Here is a 6,583-nt window from a genome sequence, read left to right on the forward strand (position 1 = left end):
GATGGGTGACCTCCTGGGAAGTTTCCCAGGGTGCGTGTGAGTGAGGACATAAGCACGCTGGAAAGACTCGTCGTGGTACAGTGAGGACAGTCGTCGAATCTGGGGCGTTACAAGTGGTATCAGAGCCGACCTCTCTTAGTACGGTGTGGTTCGGGGATGAACCAAGCGGAAGCTGGTGGGCATGTGAGGCCCGTGGCCGAAGAGGGCGGGGGGTGATCGCCGGTGCCATCAGTTGCACGGACAATGAGCGGCTCCTGGCAGGCTTCTAGGTGAAGGGAACATGAATGAACCGAACCCACACGGGAATGAGAGGGATTCCGAGACTGTTCAATGTAATGGACTGTACAGTTGAAGAGGGCTTAAAAGATTTGATTTGTACTACTCATATCACGAAGGTGCATTTTCTTTTCGATAGCTCATCACATAAGAACTCCAAAGTTAAGCGTGCTTGACTTGGGGCAATTTGGGGATGGGTGACCTCCTGGAAAGTTTCCCAGGGTGCGTGTGAGTGAGGACATAAGCACGCTGGAAAGACTCGTCTTGATACAGTGAGGACAGTCGTCGAATCTGGGGCGTTACATTAAAATTCTCAAAACTAAAAATTTAATCCCAAAGTTTGGTAAATTCGAAATAGTCCCTTAGAATTTTATTGTTGTACTTAGGTTCTCAAATTATTGGTTAATACAATTAGGTCCTCAAAATTCTCAATCCATTCAATTCAATCCTTAGGTCCCATTAGGTAGAGCATGTATCCTAAAAAAAATTCTACGTTTTTATACTTCCAAATATTGTCGTATTTTTCGAATCTTTAATCCTTACATGGAATCCTCAAAAATTAATTCAACTAGCAACCACGAACCATCAGTACTATCTTAGAAATTCTACAAGTCCCAAAAGCATTCATAATTTTCAAGATTAACTTATTACCCCAAAGATTAGAACATCAGTACTTCTAACCTAAAATCAATATAATCAAATCATTATCAACTTCTCCTAAAGTCCAATATTCGAATTCTTAGACACGTCCAATTCCAAACGTAACCAACATGCAATTTAATCTAGTTTTGAAAACAGTAAATCCTTAAATCATAAAAGCAGTTAAACATATACCGTAAATCATCATAAAGCGTAAATCATGATAACATGCAAGTGATATGAGTAAATCATTTAAATCATAAAAGCTTACAAACTTGAAGCTTGAAGACTGGCGGCAGAAGCTGACGGTGGCACAACCCTATACTGGACCCTTGCTCTGATACCAACTGTGACGTCTATTAATTTTAAAAATGCGGAATATTTTTTTTTAAAGCTCACATTTTCGAAATATCATTTAAAATAATCGTCTTTATTTTAACATAAAAATATCACAGTTTAAAATGACCAACATCAAACGTAAACGTAAAGAAGTAAAAATCGTAATAGAAAAATATAACCTTTAAAAATGATCTAATTTCTCAGTAAAAATAGCGTAGTTTAAAATAACTCAACTCGTCAAAAATCATACGTAAACATAAACGTATAAAATTCTTAAAATCATCAACGTATGAAAATATTCATCTTGGTCCTCGGGTCGTGTCACCTTACCAGGTCTGCCTACTCAGAGCTCGGCACCTCCAGTCTCCTCATCATTAAGCTCATCTGCATCACACACGCCTAGTGAGTCTAAAGACTCAACACACCTGCACCGTTAATAACAAGTACATATACCTAGCACACAGCAGTGAAAAATATCATACTCAACATATCTTTCATGAACTTAAAAGCATAATGTAAACGTGTTGTGTAAAATCATGTCATGTCAAAGCATGTCATCTCATATCATCATATACGTAAACATATCTTTCATGAACTTTAAAAGCATGAACATCAACGTCTCGTGTAAAATAATGTCGTGTCAAAGCATGTCATCTCATATCATCATATACGTAAACATATCTTTCATGAACTTTAAAAGCATGAACAACAACGTCTCGTGTAAAATCATGTCGTCTCAAAGCATGTCATCTCATATCATCGTATAAGTAAACATTTTCTTTTTTATTGAATTCAGTTCATTAGCTGTGACTTTCGTATCATCATGTCATCATGTCAGTCGATGGATCCATCTACGTTTAACCACAGTACTGGGCGGCGGGGACACCAGCGACACTCTCACCCGTCAACTGGGCCTTGGCCTATCATATCATCATATCATGTCAATGAAAATACGATCGTCGGGCTCCCTCTGGGCCTTCTACCGTAAACGGGCTCCCTTTGGGGCCTTTTCACTCACGATATCTCCAATCATATCATCATGTCATCGTGTCATCGTATTAGTCACAACTAAATCACCTCCTTCAAAACGTGTCATCATATTCATCACTTAATAAAATCATGCATATACGTAATTTTTCCTTTAAACCAAGCATGCACCGTATTTATTATAATTTCATAAAAATTCATAAACATGATGCATAAACATTTAAAACGTGATAAAATGTGCTCAGGGCGCTGCCTTGACCAAAATCTCACCACGGGTGCAAAGTGACCATTTTTCCCCTGTAAACCCAAAAATTACCGTTTTCTCCCTAGACGTAAAATTTCACGTCTTTGACATTTTCTTAATTCCATTGACTCTAACATGTCCCAAATAATTATTTAAGCCTACATGAACTTTCCCATATTTTTATGTGGCTTAAATCTATGACTTTTAAATTAATCTTTAAAAATAACCTATTAATGCGTTTTAATTTCGAATTAAACCAAACCTTAGCATAAAATTCCCAATTTAGAAACTTAGACTTCTAATAATTATTTGAGCTTAAATATAATTTTTCATAATTTTATTAAGCTTAAATCTAGGCGTTTCAAATAATTCTTTAATTAACGTTTCGTATGGCGATTAAATCCCGGATAAATCCAAAACTCATTATTTTGATCCGAAACTTACTAAACTCTTAAAAATGTCCCAAAACATATTTGAAAGCATCCCTAAACGTAAACTCGAGCCTATTTTATAACTTAACCAAATTATTTTAAAACTTGGACTGGGGTTCTGGTTTTTAATCCGAATTGACTCGAAACTTAACCGAATTCTTCCCAACTTGTTACCATATCTTAAAAACACTTAAAGATCCTAAAATTTAATATCATGCCTATGATCTCACGGCTGATAATTCCAGAAAACACTATTATTATCGGCCCTCCCTTAATTGGCACCTTATTTCCCTCATCTTCCCATAATCATGTTTCTTACCTACCACCAGCTGTTCTAACCCCGAACCAAGACCTCTAGGACCTTGACCAGACCTTTAAAAACCTACCAGATTCAAGCAACTCGTCCCATGCACCCTGCTCCCTTCTATGAACCGAGACTCATCAATAGCTCCTACCTCGGCTCACCCCTCTTCCCTTGGCTCGAGCGATCTTTCCGTCCACTCTAGTACGGTTTGAGCCATTCCAGACCCCAACTCAGACCCACCAGGGTCTGGTACAGGGCTGGAGAAGGCCCTCACGCGGCCAGAACATGGAAAACACGATCGAGCACTCCACCTCGCACAAACGACCAAATCTGATCGGCCATCGCAATCCTTGCTGATCTCGACCCAGCTGCACACACCAGCACCTAAACCTCAACAACCAAGATCTGTACAGCCCCTTGCCATCTTAATACAGCAGCCCCTTGCACCCTAATTCAGAAAGCGTGAGTAATATTAAAAGAAATGCATGCCATGAACAAAAACCGAAGATCCTCCATGCTCTCGGTTAAATCGAGAATAATTCATGCATAATACATACACATCAGATATATATAACGTGAATGATGCAGCAATAAAAGTACATGGCGTGCCTGAAGATGTTTCACGCAAGAATAACGAAGATCGAACGCGCCGGGAATTGTTTTATGCAAGAACAAGTGAAAACCAAGCACCTTGAGAAACTCCTTGCTGAAACCGAAATAAGTCTGAATGGGAGGGATGAGTGTCGGCTGAATCAATTATTGGTGTAGGGTTGGTTACTTTAAATGATGTTTAGTGCTTAATTAAATAATAAACAAATACCTAATGGGTCCTACATTGCTAATTAAGAGTTTAAAGATAATTTTAAGTCCAATAAGCTTAAAATTAGGCCCATTAAATCCAAACATACTCCCGAAAAATATTTCGTGTTGGAAAGTTTTTGAAAATATTAGCCGAACTCTCAAAAAGTCTCCCGATTCGATAAAATTTACGTACCGATAAAAATTAAAATCTTGCAGTTAAAAATACCCAATAAATCCCAATGCTTTAAAAATACCTTTAAAACATCTTATATTAATTAATAAAAATTAATCATGTAATAAAATAATTTTCTTGAAAATTTTCCCAGTCTCCGTTGCAACTTAAAAATCTTTAATGCATGAACCTTTAAAATTTCATGAAATAAATTCTATTATGCAATAATAATGCATAAAATGCATAAAAATAATTAAACACAAATTAATAAAATAAACATGCATTTTATGCTTTAAAAGAATTTAATAAAATACAAAAGAAATTTAATAACTTACATGCATGTGGTTTACGTGAACCTTTAAATTTTCGGAACGTTACAGTCTACCCCCTTAAATTGAATTTCGTCCCCGAAATTCGCTTATCCTTGAAAATTACAAAGTTTAAACTTAGTTCTAGTATCCCAATAGTCCACACTTCCGCGGCGCTACTCTGATAAAATAATAAATCTTAAGATGACCTTATGTCTCTCAATCCTAGTAAACTCTACTTTCTAATTCCTCGTTTGCGAAACTCAACTTATAACGACCCATGCTAACTTAATTTCACTTTTTTTTTTATATAACCTCAAATAGAAATAAAAATTATTTATATATATGCATGAAATTTCATAAGTGATGAAAATATGAAACGTTGGAGGAGGTGAAGTGATTGTGACTAATACGATGATACGATGATATGATTGAAGATAACGTGAGGGAAAAGCCCAAAAGGGAGCCTATTTACGGGAGAAGATCCCAGAGGGAGCCTGACGATCGTATTTCCATTGACATGATATGATGATATGATAGGCCGAGGCTCAGTTGACGGGTGATAATGTCGCCGATGTCCCCGTCGCCGAGTACTGTGGTTACACGTAGATGCATCCATTGACCTTCAGCTGATACAAAAGTCACAATTAACTATCCAAATTCAATAAAAAGGAAAACGTATATGTATATGATGAAAAGGAAAATGTTTATGATGAAAGAAAAAATGTTTATGTTATGCATGATCATGAAAAGTTATTTTAAGTAAAAGTATTTTTACTGTTGCATGTGGATGTATATGTAGTACTTGTTATCATGGTTAAGGTATGTTGAGTCAATAGACTCACAAGGTGTGATCAATGCAGTGAGCTTGATGCTAATGGAGGACTTGATGGTTGAACTAGCTGGACTGAAGGTGCACACAACCCGAGGACCAGTGCTAGTTTTTTTGCACATACGTTTATGATTTTCGCTAAATGATTTGAGTTACTTTTAAGATTTTTATGACTTATGATGATTTTGAGAGTTTTGAGAGGATGTTAGAGTTAAGTTTATTTTTGAAACAATGTTAGTTTAGGTTGGTTGACGTTTTATGATTTATGTTTTTAATTATGCTCTTTTGGATATTCAAATAATTGTTGGTTGGGTTTATTTTTAAATGATGCAAAAACATTTTAAAATGTATTTATATATATGTATGGTTTCGGCCGAATAGAGGGGAAAAAAAATTTCCTAATATATTTTAAAGAAAAATGAGTAGTGGACGTTTTAATCATCCTCAACATTCTCAACGTCAACTTTAGATTCAAGATCAACTACAACTTTGGATTCAAGCTCTACTTGAAAATCCACCACTACCACCACCTCAATTGGACATTAGCATTTAATATCACAAATATGAATATTGAAAAGTTTATATGTTCCTTGATATCCATGTGTGGGTACTTCATGCTTTGAATTCATCATTGGTCTAGCCGCGATTTTCTCTTCCATGTGTGGGTACTTCATGCTTTGAATTCATCATTGGTCTAACATACTCTCCAGGGGTGAGATATTCAATGAGTGATGGTGCATAGGTATAGGCTACGACTCATGCTGGACAAACCTGACGAACCATGACCAGTAGTGGTGCATGGGTATGGGCCGAGACCTATGTTGGTTCAGCCTAATGACCCATGATCGTTGCACCATCAATGCCGAAATTGATATCAAGCACATGAATGAAGAGAACAAACTAAAAGGACCTCTCCTGATGCATTCCACGCAGTCGGTTCCAAAGTTCAAGCTCCCAAATAATTTGGGTGACATGTCCAAGAAACACTCGACCGACCTAACCTATCCTAGAGGTGATGCTCTGGCCCTTCGGTGGCCTGTGTTACACTGGGGAATGTTGTAGAAAGAGCGGTGGTTGTTTCATTTGGGGAAAGTAGGGGCTCAAAACTGCTTACTTACCCGAACCCAAGAATATAGGGATTGGATAAAACACTGGTGCTGTTGCGGCCAAGCCAAAGGAGAACAACCCAAATGCTCGTGGTTTTGCGATAACTCAGGAAGGAGGTTGACGGTGCTACCGATTTTGTGGCA

This window comes from Primulina tabacum, chromosome 3, assembly GCF_025594145.1.
Source record: "Primulina tabacum isolate GXHZ01 chromosome 3, ASM2559414v2, whole genome shotgun sequence".
Lineage (NCBI taxonomy): Eukaryota > Viridiplantae > Streptophyta > Magnoliopsida > Lamiales > Gesneriaceae > Primulina > Primulina tabacum.